We start from the raw sequence: 17,085 nt of genomic DNA, 5'->3' as shown, positions 1-17,085 counted from the left end.
TGTAGCTTGATCCGGAAATCCTCTATTTTCACTCTTACCACTAATTCATCGATCGGCTTCTTATGTACCAGTTTCTTCCATTCCCTCCTCAAGTCTAGGCTAATTCGAGTTCTTACCATCTTATGGTAACTGCAGCGCACCTTACTGAGCACGTCCTCATCTTGTATGATGCCAGGGTTAGCGCAGAGTATGAAGTCTATTTCACTTCTAGTCTCGCCATTCCGCATTCGGGCTCCTCCACGTCCACTTTCGGCTATCCCGCTTGCGGAAGAACGTATTCATTGTCCGCATATTATTCTGCTCTGCAAATTCTACTAGTAACTATCAAATGCTATTCCTAGAACGTATGCCCTATTCCCCCACTGACTTGTTTCCAAGTTTCTTTTTGCCTACCTTGGCATTGAAGTCGCCCATCAGAATACTGTATTTTGTTTTGACTTTACCAATCGCCGATTCCTCGTCTTCATAGAAGCTTTGGATTTCTTGGTAATCATGACTGGATGTAGGGGCGTAGATCTGTACGACCTTCAATTTGTACCTCTAATTAAGTTTCACGAGACCTGCCATTATCTCGTTAATGCTATATAATTCCTTTATGTTACCAGCTATATTCTTATTAATGAGGAATCCGACCCCTAGGGCGCTATAACGTAAAACTATTCCAATATTTTCTATTCCAATGCTGCAATCAGCCCATCGCGATCGGTCAAAAACTTTTTTGGACCACCCAAATTTCACCTGTCCGTGACACGACGTCACGGAAACCGCGGTAGCTCCCCATCTGATATGAAATGTACGCACTCATTATGCATAATTTGACGAAACAAAACAAAAACAGTTATTTCTCATTCGACGCCTTTCTGCCATTAGTCCTCAGCTATTGGTCAACAGTTTTCGGGCTGCACCCACTTCACCTGCCTCTCACGCGACGTCACAGAACCGCAAAAACTTACCGCGTCACAGTGACGCGTACGCATTAAAGATTCATTATTATGCCGAACAAAACTGAATTTTCTTATGAATAGCCGCAGGCTGCCCCGTTTCGAAAGGAATAAAAGATGGCTGCCGCCGATCGCTCCGGCACTGGCTACTCACCCCTGCCGGAGAGCATGGGTTTATTTGCGTGTAATAAAACTTTTGCGTGGCCGTATAAAGTTTTCTAGAACTTTCGGAACGTTTACGACCTCGTTCTGCCAACTATTCTTTGTAGGGGATCCGTTTTATCGTCATTCTTAAGCTTCCGGTGCATGCCGCCGCGATTTCCGACTAGCCACCGCAAGCTAAGTAAGAGAAAGTGCATCAATCGCAGGCGCTGGCACCACCCCCTTCATCTGTTTATCCATATTCGGTACCGTGACTCGGCCCCATCAAATCCCTTTCCACTTGAGCATGCTCCTCGCCTCTTGTGAGCCAATTAGATAAGACAAGCCGCTCAGTGCAAGCAATGTTATTCGTTTTTCAAACAAACAAAAGTGACCTCCTATGAACGAGGAGAGCGCTTGATTGGTTTGTTCAGACAACACTACGGGTGACCGCCCGATGCTTACGTTGGTGGTTCCGCAAATTTGACGTCAGGAGATTGGAAGAAAAACATATTGGAATAGTTTTACGTTATACGGCCCCTAGCTCTCGCCTCTCCGCTAAGCCCCGTAGCACAGGACGTGCCCGCTTTTTAGCACTGTATATGCTTCTTTTGTCCTCCTAACCTCACTGAGCCCGATGATATCCCCATTACTGCCCTCTAATTCCTCCAATAGCCCTGCTAGACTCACCTCACTAGATAGCGTTCTAGCGTTAAACGTTTCCAGGTTCAGATACCAATGACGGCCTGTCCGGAAGCAGAGATTCTTTGCACCCTCTGCTGCATCACAGGTCTGAGCGCCGCCGTGGTCAGTTGCTCCGCAGCCGCTGGGGCCTGCGGGCCGGGGTTTGATTGTTGTATTCATATTGGAGGTTGAGGCCAAGTACTGCGCCAGGGTGGCCAACCCTGCTCTAGTGAGGGAGTGCGTTACCGGTTCTGGTCACCGGGATCAGGCCGCTCTCCAGCCCGGTTTATGCAATTTTCTGAACACGCGGATTTCTTCTTTATCCGGTGGAGAATGGCGCGGCACCGGGATTCGAACCACGGTCCTCTTGCATGCGATGCACATGCTCTACCTCTACGCCACCGCTGCACCTAACGCACACATTATTATGTTATTATCAGGTATTAAAGCACATATACAATGGACAGTTGGGAAAATAGGGACGGATCAGGCTGACAGCAGCCACCGCGAATGACACATAGCCTGCTTACATTTAGCAGACAGATATAGAAGCGCATATACGTTGATCACCATTCTCGTGCTTTAATGTGTGATAAGAACAGCCGTACCGCATTTTTTAATAGTTTTGCGGCAATATAATACAGCGTAGGCCTAGGTGAATATTCTCGTACACTCCGCCAGGCATTTTCTCTCACTTTTAAATCTCCCATAATTATTCGGATGTGCACTGATTGAACTCCATGCAACAAATTTGGCGCGAATGTAAATTTAATTACGCTGCTCTATTGGCTTGGAGGAATATCATAATACGCGGCCACTAAAAGCTTTCTTCATTAAACAGAAACTGGCGATGCGCAAGACCAAAGATTACGCGGAATCATATTTTCACGCCGAACACATCATTTTTATTGCTTTATTCGGCTTCATTACAAAAGTGCGAGTTTTCCGTCGATAATTTGGGCATCCTTCGTTCGAAATATAAGCAAATTTTAATTTTTTTCTACTTTTGTTTCCGTACAGTGTGTGCGGAACGTAGGCTACGTAGGCTTTTTCCTGTCTGACTGGAATGTGATCTTCCTCTTCGTTCACGTAAATTCATATGGAACAGACCCAGTGTTAGATTAACATATAAAGGCTGCGAACTCAAAGGGATAGCCACTTAAACGGGAACATAGCATTCCAAAGAATAATTCACTAAGACAATCAATTTTCTGCGTTGTGTTTGCTTTCTCACATCCTCTCGCCAATGTTGACCAATTTCGGAGCTCCGGGTAGGCTTCAAATACTTCGCCATGCTGGAAGCCACGTAGGAGCAGTAGTAGAATGGCAGAGGCAAGCAGCAGCACAATAAACGGTTTAACTAGTCGCCAGTTTCTGGTAGCTACGATGGGGCCACAATGCGGGAAACTTACAGCGTGAGGCCTTACGGCTGGGCGCGAAGCGCCGCTAAAGAAGAGCCAGACTGCTCAAGTCAGGGACCACACAAAGAATGCGTTTATTCCAGGGAGGGGGAAGCGAACATGACAGGGTACACTTACAGCATTGTGCGTGGAGTGGTGCTAGTGGTCAATAAAATTCGAAACCGAAACTCGATATCGAAAGAGGATATCACGCAAACCAACGGAAGTCTCCCAATGAAAACTACAGATGTTACACAAATTGTGACTTCGGAAATATGGTGCGTTGCTACACGCTCGAGTGCTAAGGATTACTATCGACAGTCATCATGAGATGAACTCTGCAGTGACATTTTAAATATCCTTTTTTTTTTTGCCGCAACAGTTGTTCCTTTGAGTCGACCATTTGTGGATGTGATGTACCGCAGCAATCTTGATGTATTTTACCGCCTCCCACAATAATGTCTTAATGGCGCTGCAGATGAAGTATGAAATAAGAATAAAGAAGGAATTTCGAGCAATCAGTGACACCCACATAAATATACATTGGTTAGCTTTCATTTCAGTGAACCATTCGTTATACCAATAAGTTAAGACGTCAAGGTCAGAGAGGACTCTATTGATATCTTCACCACTGAACCAGTGAGCCAGTGAATAGATGAACCCTGAAGAATTTGAGTTAATGACACTATGGTGTCGTGCTTGCACAATGCAAGCCTGGCTTGCTTTAGTCATGGGTAAGCCAATCAAAAAGACAGTTTCCTAATAATTCAGGACTTTGGAATTAAAATTTGCGGTCACCACTTACCATGTTTCACATTTTCTCTTATTACAGCCGTGTTCCTTTGTTTCTCAAACATGTCATTGTTGACAGATGCTTTAAATACTGGGTAATTCCCAGTATAAGTTACCCATTGAATCGATAGCCTTTTAATTGGCGTATGCTGCTGACCTCATCACAGCAAAAGAAATTAGCAATTCCTTCCCGGTAACAACCAATCAGCATTTCCATGGGTAATTAGAGCTTGGCAGAAATTTGTGAATACTGCTTTTTCTCATATTTTTATACGTAATACAAGACACGTAGTAGGCATCCTCATTGTTCTCGGTGAGCTGAACTAAGCAACGATTTCATATTTCTAGAAATGACACGCGTTACATCAGATGCGAGTGCAAACTTTAATTCCTGACGAATAATTACAGCGTTATGAGAGCATTCTACTCATGTTCTTAGGTGTATTGTGAGAACGAGATGTGTCACTGGCTTTCACTGGGGAGGAAATGGGGCTCAAGCATGCATACTTTTCAAAATTATAAGCAGGCGAAGTTTTAAGTATTTTATTAATATTACTAGCAGCTCAAATTCGTACTGCAACTGCCCGACAGAAGAAGCTTCGCTGGAAAAATGGCTGAAATTTTAAGGTCGCACACAGGGATTTCTTAGATTGTCATTGTTTATCTTGATAATATTTCAGTTGTACATTAGGAATTGTTAGAGAAGAACAGAAAGTCTGTAATGCGACTTGCAGCTTACCATTTTGTTACTTTCTGATGCAGACTGAAGTACCATCTTCTAAATTATTTAATATAGCAATTATATAGTTACATAAGTAGGCATTTAGTAATATTTAGCCAAAGAAACCCTCTTCGGAATAACGTTCCTGCCTGCAGCTTTTCTTTTGTCCTCTTCCTTCCCAAGCACTTTTAAACATATCCTACAAACAAAAATGATATTCTAATACCGCTGTCACACGGCGCATGTAATGTCATTCCCAGCGAATGAGATGCCATTCTTTCTGCTTCTATATGGGCATAGTTAATGACATTCATACATAATCGCATTCGCCCATTGAATAAGTTTTCCGAACTCATGCAGGCGTGACTTCTGTATTGTCGACGACAGGGGCTTGGCAAAAAGTTACAAAATCGATTAGTCAAAAAAAGTGTAATCAGAGTAAAGGTTGTCATATTTGCTGTTATGGAATTTTTGATAATTTTATGAAGTACAACACGATAATTGAAGTAGTTTGTGCAGCTATATTCTTATTTCCAATCTCCGACTGGACGCCAGCACATCTTGTCGGGCATGTTTACAAACGCTCGTCTGTTCGTTCTTTTTTTATTTCTCCATATTGTTTTCAAAGTGGTCCCTCGCTAAAGCTACCCACCAACCACGGACGCCAGCTCTGCAGCTTTGTCAGCGGAGAATGAGAACCGAAAAGTGAACTGGGCCAACGACTAGAGGCGCACGTTGCTGAAAGAGTGGGAAGGCCACCTCAGCAATTTGCGTAGGGCGAAGCGCAACCTGAAAGTACACATGTAGATTGCCGATTGTCTGCGTGCGCAAGGTACGGATAAACATCACCATCAATTGCGAATGCCATTTTGTATACCCGTGTAGACCGTGAACTGAAGACCACGATGGAGTTCGGTATGATTGTCGTTTACTGGGAATTACAATACACGTGCCTTAAACGAGAAGAAAGAGGGTTAACCGAGGGGCCGATTTTTTATTAGTCATATAATGAAAAGCCAACAGACACTGACACCAAAGGCAACGTAGAGGAAATTATTTTTGCTTAATAACAGGAATAAAGAAACGATAAACTAATGGAAATGAAAGTGGATGAAAAAACAACTGGCCCCGGGTCGCCAACCATCCCACAACATTCGCATTTCTCGTGCGATGCTCTGCCAATTGAGCTATCGCGGCGCCGTTTTCCCATCCACTTTCTTGGGTATTTATGTCTACTAGAAAACCCTGGGAGTGTTAGCCAGCGCCACCACTCACGCCACCATCCCACAACCTCTGCGACCTTATGTTGTCCTCGGTGTCAGTGTTTGTTGGCTTTTCATGATATGACAAATAAAAATCGGGCACCTAAGTTAACTCCCTTTTCTTCTCGTTTATTATTTAACGAGGGTCTCGTATCCGGCAACATGAATGCCTAAAAGTAGCATGTGCGGGTTTATTGACCGGTTGCCTTCACCCAATAAGATCACGTTCTCGTGACGCCTGCGGCAGAGAGGATGTTCCACACTCGCCGCCGGACTCTGTGAGCGGTGGCGCTGGCGAACACTCCCAGTGTTTTCTAGGAAATATAAATACCCAAGTAAGTGGATGGGGAAACAGCGCCATGGTAGCTCAATTGGCAGAGCATCGCACGCGAAATGCGAAGGTTGTGGGATGGTTGGCAACCCGCGGTCAGTTGTTTTTTCATCCACTTTCATTTCCATTAGTTTATCGTTATTTATTTCTCTTATTAAGCAAAAATAATTTCCCCTACGTTGCCCGCGGTGTTAATGTCTGTTGGCTTTTCATTATGTGACTAATAAAAGTCTGGCCGCTCGGTTAACCCCCTTTCTTCTCGTTTATTACTTAACGAGGGTCTCAAATCCGGCAACATTGATGCCATCAGGCAGCATGTGTGGGTTTATTGACCGGTTGCCTTCACCCAAATAGATCAGGTTCTCGTGACGCCTGCGGCAGAAAGAATGTTCCACACCCGCCGCCAGCCTCTGTGATTGGTGGCGCTGGTTAACACTCCCAGGGTTTTCTAGCAAACACAAATAACCAAAAAAGTGGATGGGGAAACGGCGCCGGGGTAGCTCAATTGGCAGAGCATTACACGCGAAATTCGAAGGTTGCGGGATCGTTCACCACCTGCGAAAGTTTTTTTTCATCCACTTTCATTCGCATTAATTTATCGTCTCTTTATTTCTTTTATTAAGCACAAGTCATCATCATCATCATCAGCCTGGTTACGCCCACTGCAGGGCAAAGGCCTCTCCCATACTTCTACAACAACCCCGGTCATGTACTAATTGTGGCCATGTCATCCCTGCAAACTTCTTAATCTCATCCGCCCAACTAACTCTCTGCCACCCCCTACTACGTTTCCCTTCCCTTGGAATCCAGTCCGTAACCCTTAATGACCATCGGTTATCTTCCCTCTGCATTAGATGTCCTGCCCATGCCCATTTCTTTTTCTTGATTTCAGCTAAGCTATCATTACCTCGCGTTTGTTCCCTCTCCCAATCTTCTTTCCATAGCTCGTTGCGTCGTCCTCAATTTAAGTACAACCCTTTTCGTAAGCTTCCAGGTTTCTGCCCCGTAGGTGAGCACTGGTAAGATACAGCTATTCTACATTTTTCTCTTGAGGAATAATGGCAACCTGCTGTTCATGATCTGAGAATACCTGCCAAACGCACCCCAGCCCATTCTTATTCTTCTGATTATTTCCATCTCATGATTCGGATACGCCGTCACTACCTGCCCTAAGTAGATGTGTTCCCTTACCACTTTCAGTGCCTCACTATCTATCGTAAATTGCTGTTCTCTTCCGAGACTGTTAAACATTACTTTAGTTTTCTGCAGAATAATTTTTAGACACAATCTTCTGCTTTGCCTCTCCAGGTCAGTGAGCATGCGTTGCAATTGGTCCCCTGAGTTACCAAGCAAGACAATATCAGCAGCGAATCGCAAGTTACTAAGGTATTCTCCATTACCTCTCATCCCCAATTCTTCCCAATCCAGGTCTCTGAATACCTCCTGTAAACACGCTGTGAATAGCATTGGAGAGACCGTATCTCCATGCCTGACGTCTTTCTTCATGGAGGACTATGGAGGCTGTGGAACCGCTATAGATATCTTTCAATATTTTTACATACGGCACGTCTACACTTTGATTCCGTAATGCCTCCATGACTGCTGAGGTTTCGACATAATCAAACTCTTTCTCGTAATCAATGAAAGCTGTATATATTGATTCGTTATATTCCGCACATTTCTCTATCACCTGATTGATAGTGTGAATGTGGTCTATTGTTGAGTAGCCTTTACGGAATCCTGCCTGGTCCTTTGCTTGACAGAAGTCTAAGGTGTACCTGATTCTATTTGCGATTACCTTTGTAAATAGTTTGTAGGCAACGGACATTAAGCTGAATGGTCTGTAATTCTTCAAATCTTTGGCGTCCCCTTTCTTATGGATTAGGATTAGGTTAGCATTCTTCCAAGATTCCGGTACATTCGAGGTCATGAGGCCTTTCGCATACAGGGTGGCCAGTTTCTCTAGAACAATTTGCCCACCATCCTTCAACAAATCTGCTGTTACCTGATCATCCCCAGCGGCCTTCCCCCTTTGCATACCTCCCAAGGCTTTCTTTCCTTCTTGCGACGTTACCTGTAGGATTTCTAATGCCTGTAGATTATAGTCTCTCACATTATCGTCGTGGGTGCCACTGGTACTGTATAAATATCTATAGAACTCCTCAGCCACTTGAACGATATCATCCATATTAGTAATGATATTGCCGGCTTTGTCTCTTCGAGCATACATCTGATTCCTGCCTGTTCCTAGTTTCTTTCTCACTGCATTTAGGCTTCCTCCGTTCCTGAGAGCATGTTCAATTCTATCCATATTATACTTCCTTGTGTCAGCTGTCTTACGCTTTTTGATTAACTTCTAAAGTTCTGCCAGTTCTATTCTAGCTGTAGGGTTAGAGGCTTTCATACATTGGCATTTCTTGATCAGATCTTTCGGTTCTGCGATAGCTTATTGGTATCCTGTCTAACGGAGTTGCCACCGACTTCTATTGCAGACTCCTTAATGATGGCCATAAGATTGTTGTTCATTGCTTCAACACTAAGGTCCTCTTCCTGTGTTAAAGCCGAATACGTGCTCTGTAGCTTGATCCGGAATTCCTCTATTTTCCCTGCTACAGCTAACTCATTGATCGGCTTCTTATGTACCAGTTTCTGCCGTTCCCTGCTGAAGTCTAGGGTAAGTCGAGTTCTTACCATCCTATGGTAAAAACTCTAATAGTGATATATCTATATATATATATATATATATATATATATATATATATATATATAAAAGTTGAATTAGGGATTATTGCAGCACGTTCGAGGGATTGCCGGTAGCTCTTGATGCAGACTGGTCGCGCACCTGGCTAGTCCCACGTCGGGACCGGCAGGTCTAGCCCACCGGCCCGGTCGCGGGGGCAGGCTGGACAGCCAGGATTTGCTTTTCTAGAGCGAGTCCTAATGCTCCGCATCAGCAGCCCGAGCTCGGGTCTCGCTCTGCAACGGTGGCAGTCCGCACAGTGCCCATGCATATTACCCACTGCGATGGCACCCACGGCGAAGAGAAGCAATCCTAGCGACCTAGGGTGGTGATACGATAAGGGGGTCGTGGTACGGTTTGAGGCGGCTGGCGTGAACCATCTAGCGGCCACGGCGGCGTTTGTCCGAAGATGGCGTCAGCGGTTCGACCAGATAATTGACACGCGATGTACACGTGAGGACCCGGTATGGACCCTTATATTTCGGAGCAAGCTTCGGAGCAGGCCTGGAGCTTGGAAGGGCAGCCGAAGCCAGACGTGAGAGTTCGCGGCGAATGACTGTGTGATCGTTGTGGATTCCTTGGGTATCCGACGTGAACGAGCGAGCCAATTGGCGGCACTCTTCAGCATGGCGAGCAACTTCGGAAAGAGGGGTGAATTCAGAGGCATCCGGCTGATATGGTAGAACAGTGTCGAGGGCAGTGTATGGTTCACGTCCATAAAGAAGGAAAATGGTGAGAAGCCTGTGGTACCCTGTGGTAGCGTACGTCACAAAAGGGAGGACATCGTTCCAATTGGAATGATCAGACGCAACATACATGGTGAGCATGTCACCAAGAGTGCAGTTGAATCGTTCCGTTAAACCGTTAGTCTGTGGATGACGGAAGTGCGCGGTGGTCTGTCACAACGTGGAACGGAAGGCCACACAAGTAAGGGCGAAATTTGTTTAAGGCCCAAACATTAGCCAACCATTCTTTTTCTATGACGGAATAATTGGTCTCCGCCTTCGTGAGGACACCACTCACATATGCAAGCACATATTCCGGAACGCCAGGCTTGCGTTGCGCAAGGACGGCTCCAAGACCAACGCCGCTGGCGTCGGTATGAACTTCCGTCGCTGCACTCGGGTCTTAGTGGCGTAGAACAGGCGATGAGGTAAGCAGACGACGCAAAGTGGTGAAGGCATGGTAACATGCCGGAGTCCAGTCACGAAGGTCCCGAGGGCCAGCCAGGATCTTCGTCAGGGGAGCGATGATGTAGGCAAAATTGCGCACAAAGCGTCGAAAATAAGAGCAAAGACCGACAAAACGTCGGAGCTCTTTTGCTGTAGCCGGCCGCCGAAATTCTGCGACAGCACGAAGTTTGACAGGGTCGGCAAGGACGCCGTCTTTGGGGCCAAGTATGGTCAGCTGGCGGGCTCCGAAGCGGCATTTTTTCAAGTTAAGTTGAAGGCCGGCGGTAGTAAGGCAAGTAAGGACTTCGCGTAGACGAGAGGTGAGTGGTGAAATCAGGGGAGAAAACTACTACGTCGTCTAAATAACACACGGACGTTTTCCATTTGAGGCCTCGTAGAATATTGTCCATCATTCTTTCAAATGTCGCGGGCGCATTGCAGAGGCCGAATGGCATTACTGTAAACTCATACAGGCCATCAGGCGTAATGAAAGCTGTCTTCGAGTGGTCGGATTCATTCACTGGCACTTGCCAATAGCCCGATCGCAAGTCCTAAGAAGAAAAGAATTGGGCACCATGAAGACGATCCAGGGGGTCATCTATGCGCGGTAGAGGATAGACATCTTTTCGTGTAACCTTGTTGAGGTGACGATAGCCCACTCAGAAACGAATCGAGCCATCTTTTTTTTTTTTCATGAGTACTACGGGAGACGACCAAGGGCTGCAGGATGGCTTGATAACACCACGTTCAAGCATGTCTTCAACTTGCTCGGTGATGGCACGATGCTCGGTTGATGACACGCGGTACGGACGCTAGCGTAATGGTGCGCGATGTCCCGCCTCAATGTGGTGAGCGACGGTACTTGTCCGGCCTAATGATGCTTGGTTGCCGTGAAAAGAGGCGTGAAAATCATTTAAAAGAGTAATTAGCCGCTCACGTTATGTCGGCTCGAGGTCATCAGCAATAGAGCGACAAAAAACATCCGGTGATACTCGGTTAGATGGCACATGGGGTGTCAGTGCTGTTACGTTGGCAGTATCCACGTAGTCGGGAACAGGGAAATGCACAATAATGTCAATGCCCACAGCCTGGATGGTACCACAGTCTCGCCACAGTGCAACGCCAAGTTTGCGAATTCGGCTTAGAAATCAGTATTTCTGCAGCACCATGGTGAACCGTGACAAGGGCAAAAGGCAACAATATAGGCTGGCGGCGAATGCAGACGGCAGTGGGTGAAAACATGACCGTCGCTTCGACAAGCGATGCACATGAAATAGGGTCAAATACAGCGCTGTGAGGGGGAACGTCAGTATCTGAAGCTACACAGACTCTGCTAATATTATGAATTTGAAAGTCGTGAGATGGCAAATCGCACAGAACGGAGAACTGAACCTCAGCACGTGCACAGTCAGTGATGGCGTGATGGCGCGACAGAAAATCCCAACGAAGAATCACATCGTGGGAGCAACAAGTTAACACAAAGAAATCAATCAAATACAAGATGTCTCGAATCAGCACCCTGGCCGTGCACATAGCGACTGGCTAAACTTGTGCACTGGCTGTTCTAAGCAATAGTACCGAAGGCATCATGGTCCCTTTCCGTAATGCACGACAAAGCTTCTCACTAATCACGGATACAGCAGCACCTGTATCGACAAGTGCAAGAGATTTGATGCCATCAACGGACACTTCAGTAACGTTAGCGGGCGAAAAACGAGGACTTTGATGTTCCGACGATGATGCAGTTCGTGCCTCAGGAACTGCGGAAATCAGTTTTCCACCTGTAGCACTGGAAATGGGCCTACGACGCATGGGTGAGAGTGAGGGCCGACGAGGGGAAGGCGAGCGACGAGTACTGTAGAGCTGTGACTGCGGTGCTGGTATGTCATAAGCAGCGTAGACTTCCGGTGGTGGTCGTTGAGGCATACGGAATGGTCGGAAGCCAGAGCTGGGTGGTCGCGGGGTGCCCACGAAGGCCGCCAAGCGCCGGCGGCAGAAGCGCGCTACATGTCCCGGTGTACTGCAGGCATAGCATATTGGGCGGTTGTCAGCAGTGCGCCAAGGATTTGTACCCTGCTGCTGCGCGCTGAAAAATGGAGCCGCCGGCTGGCGAGGTGACGGCGGAGGAGAGAACGCCGGCGGGAGAGGCGCTGTAGGTAGCGGAGAGAATCCCGGCAGACGAGGCGCCCGTACAACGGCTTCAGTATAGACCTCAGACTCTGCCCAGGCGGCGCTGCGGAAAAAGCCGTCACCAGCGCCCCCATCGGAACCTTGGCGCGAACTGAGTAGTGCAAGGAGAGCTGTCCGCAAGCGAAGGTGCATAGGCCACAATGGACCCCTCTCTTTCATTTGTGTTGAGGCACGGTTTCCTAAAAATGAAGGACCTGGAAAGCTTCTTCCGCCCATCCACGCTTCGGAAAGGAATCTCAGCAGAGCGAAGTACGTGTACAATATAAAATAAAGTCTCAAGTGTTATTTCGGCGTGCTGCAACTCGCAAGTACAGAGAGCATCAGGTTTGTCTGTATGCATATCAGCATAAAAATCTAAGCATTTCAAATTTCTTCATATTGAATATGTCCTGAACACAAGACTTAAGTATCTCCTATATTTTTATGTAATTTATCGTAATGTTTTGTCCCGCAATTATTTAGAGAGAGTATCCTTTCATAACTTTTTTCCAGGGCAGCAAACAGAAAACGTTTTCCAAGGCAGCAAACAGTGTGAGATCATAACGAAAGAAGCTTCCTACAGTGCCTACGCGCTGCATCTTTCTTTCTCGCAGGAGCTACAGCATCGCTCATACCTTAATTTGAACTTTTTGCAGACACTTCGAGCAACAAGCGCGCACAAATAAATGTAAATACACGCGACATTTTTTTTCCTTTACACACGTGCGTTACTTTGCAATTACTCGTCCAGTGCTCCTACAGCAACTTCATTGCTCACATTTGAAAAACGCAGTCGAGTAGGCTCAGCACATTGCGAAGCGTGCTTGTATCGGCGCAGGACATACGAAATACCGAAAGTAGAAATGAGCTCGCAATACAACGATGCTCTAGAACAGGATTTTGAATTCATTAACGAACCAAAATGTTTGGTTAAGCTGACCTGCCAAATCTCTCCGTTCCACTTGTTGAGTCCAGCGGAGGCGGACGTCTGTTAAAAGGTGGAGATATCGATGGCACATAAGGAGGATGGTTCGCAACGTTGTTTTTTCTGTTACCAACGAAGTGGCGGCTACAAGTTCTTGAGTTTTCGCTTGGTTACCACGGTCCTCCGTCAGGGCTACGCAACACAATTACAGAAGCTCAACACAGAAGCTCAACACATTACAGAAGCTACAACACATCGGCTCATGCGAGCCGATGTGTTGTGAGGAATGCAAGTAATCCGATTACCCAACGGGTTGAACGGCCCGTATCCAGCGCTCTCGCCTTTCCCCTTCATACGATCGCGATGGAAATGGGTAAAACTGAACATTGTTATTCCGTCCTTCACGTTCATGGCAATTTACAACACAACAGTAGCGTCGATTATGGCGTTTCTTCGTAGCGCGCGGAGCTATCGCGGTTGCCGTCGTTTCCGCCATCAGTCTGAAAAGTGAGCCAGCAAGCGCTTTATGGCAGTTCGGCGGCGCGTGCGACTAGCGTAGAAATTCATAGCTCTCTGTCTGGGTGTTAAATGCGCAAAACACTCGCAATATGGACCAAAATCTAGTTAAATTGTTGTTTCGCCGTCGCTAGCTGCATAGGCAACTTAGCAAGCGAGTCGGGCTTCGCACTACTCAATTACTGCTTCTTCGCACCGGCAGGTGGCGCTACGCGTCTCGCGAAACTCCAGAGTCTGACGTCCATACGTCAGAGGCGCGGCGACGGGAGCCATCTGACACGGAGGCGGAAGAGCTTCGGTCACTTCCTCTTGAATTATCTGTCGGATCGCTGGAGCCAAATATTGAACAGGCTTCTCCGTTGTGGGCAAAATCGAGAGCTGTCGCGCGACCTCCTCGCGCACAAATTCTTTTATTTGCGTCAGCAAATTTGTGTGGTGGTAGCCAATAACCAATGCTGCTAACAAATATTCCATAGGCGGTGGGCGCCGTGCTAAGATGCGTTGTTTCCGCAGCTCGTCAAAACTTTCGCACAAATTGATAACTTCGGCCACGGTGAGCGGTTCCTTCGATACAACATTTGAAAGGCTTCCTCATCAATCCCTTTCATAATGTGTTTTATCTTGTCCTGTTCCGCCATTGACGGATTCGCGCGCTTACACAGGTCAATGACATCTTCGATGTAACTTGTGAAAGTTCCACCGTGATGTTGCGCACGCCCTCGTAAGCATTGTTCTGCGCGAAGCTTGCGCACAGCGGGGCGCCCGAACACTTCTGGGAAACTTTTCTTGAATGTGCGCCACGTTGTGAAATCGTGTTCGTGGTTTCGGAACCAGAGGTTCGCGACGCCGGTTAAATAAGCACGTTGTGCAACTTGGTGACGTGGTCCCACTTGTTATTCTGGCTCACCCGTTCGTAAGCTGTCAACCAATCCTCCACGTCATGGTCATCGGTGCCGCTAAAGATGGCAGGATCACGCTGGCGCAACGCACCGGAAACGATGACCGTCGGAGGCTGTGGTGCATCTTCGTGGGTGGTTTCGTCAGGCATGGTCGCAGCCGTCGGTAGCGTCCGGCTTCGGAGTTCCAGTTTCCGAAGTTACCCCGCAGCTCCACCAAATGAAATGGGGTTTATTTATTGCAGCTCGTTCGAGGGATCGCAAGTAGCTCTTGATCACGAGGCCCAGCGCTTCGCATCAGCAGCCCGAGCTCGGGTCTCTCGCCGCAGCGGTAGTAGTACGCACAGTGCCCCATGCATATTACCCACTACAATGTATATATATATATATATGTATATATATATATATATATATATATATATATATATATATATATATATATATATATATATATACAGGGTGTCCCAGCTGACGTGGACGAAGATGTTGAAAAAAATCTATGCGTTCTTCAGAACAGAAATCACGTGGATGTTGTTAGCGTTTATCTCAACTTAGAGTACCACATTTTTCTCGTCTTTCTTTTACTAATTAGCCGAGATAATTAATCAACGTTTTAAACATAGCTCAGGCGTCAATAGGAAAGATTTGGAGCTTCACAAATATTGCCCAACCCAGGTACTTCTAACGAGAGAGACTTAGCGTGCCCGTTTTTATTCGAGAAAAACGAAAGCCCACGGAGTTTAAAAGAATACCACGTGACAGCGCGCTCTGCGCGCATGAATGTATTTGCGTCGCATGTGAACCCATTGGCGTTTATCTCGGAACCAAGCACAACGCGAAGCTCTGCCGTGGGCAGCACGAAAGGCACGAAGCGAGCGATGTTTTTTTACAAAGCATGGTTGATAGCGCTGTAATCGGTGCGCATTTGAGTGCACAGAGTGCGCTGTCATGTGGTATCGTTTTTAAACTCCACCTGCTTTCGTATTTTCCGAATAAATACGACCACGCTAAGACAATCTCGTTGGAAGCGTCTGGCTTGGGCAATATTATTGGAGCTCCTCAACTTTCCTATTGAAGCCTGAACGTTTCAAGCAATGTTTAAAAAGTTAGTTAATTTTTCTCGGCTAATAACTCAAGACGAGCAAAAAATGTTACTGTAACTTTAGATGAACGCTCACAACGCCCACGCTATTTGTGTTCTGAAGAACGCATAGGTTTATTTCAAAATCTTAGTCCAAAGTTAGCTTCGACACCCAGTATATATATATGTATATATATTGTAGAACCATTACAGAATAATTTTATAGCTACAAGCGATATAAAAGACACACGGGTAACGGCCAGTCTTCGTCTTCCACTGGTATGGCTCAAAATAACGGGAAGGTACTTTTTCCTAAAAGCCGACGCGTTGGGAACGCGTCCAGAGAAGGACTAGGGAACCAGGTGAAAAATGGTGTTCGCGGCACGGATGATCATAGCGTCGCTTTTGGGAAGCTTGCGAGACTGAGGCGATGACGGGCGACATTCGGGCCTGGGCAGCCAAGGCAATAGCATTGCTGGCGTAATCAGTGCTTGATGATTGTAGTTCGGAAGGCAGCAAAGTGTCGAAGGGCAAGGTAGGGTCGCGGCCCTACAAAAGGTGAAATGGTGAGAATTCGGTAGTGTTGTGACGGGAAGAGTTGTACGCAAAAGTTACATATGGCTAGGCGACGTCCCAGTCGCGGTGATCGTCGGAAACATACATGGCCAGCATTTCAGTTAGAGTGTGTTTGAACCGAACCGTGAGACTGTTCGTTTCAGGGCCGTACGCGGTAGCAATCGTCATTTCTGTAGAACAGGAGCGGAACAGATCATCGAAGGCTTTCGAAAGAAAGTAGCGTTCCCAATTAGTAAATAACTGACATGAAGCTCCATTGTGCAGGATGACGTCGTATAGTAAGATGTCGGCGTCATCTGCAGCGCAGCTTGTTGTTATCGCCGCATGATGGCATATGTCGTGGCATAATCTGTGACTACGGCAGTACACTTTATTCTTTTGATGGGTCAGGAGGTCGAAGTCCACAGGAAAGAATGACTTTAAAGGGGATATCAGTAGGTTGAAGCAAAGCAGCAAGAAGCATAGCAGGCGTCTTCCAGCGGTGACACAAGCTTCAAGGAGCGACATAACAGCGCACAGAGCGATAAATTCAGGGCGAGAAGAAGCGGTGCCACAGGTGGTCCTAAGTACAAGTTATGGCCAGGTGTCCAGCATTAGTAACGTCGTGAATTTCTTGGAGCACGGCCAGTCGGAGGTACTTTAGAACAACTAGGAGGAGCTCTGGACCACCGGAACGAATACTACGACGGTATGAAGCTCCATCACCCCAGGTTAACATCCAGAGGGAAGGCTCATTGG

Source organism: Dermacentor variabilis, unplaced genomic scaffold, assembly GCF_050947875.1.
Source record: "Dermacentor variabilis isolate Ectoservices unplaced genomic scaffold, ASM5094787v1 scaffold_17, whole genome shotgun sequence".
NCBI lineage: Eukaryota > Metazoa > Arthropoda > Arachnida > Ixodida > Ixodidae > Dermacentor > Dermacentor variabilis.
The sequence above is the reverse complement of the archived record's forward strand: the minus strand, read 5'-3'. Positions refer to the sequence as shown.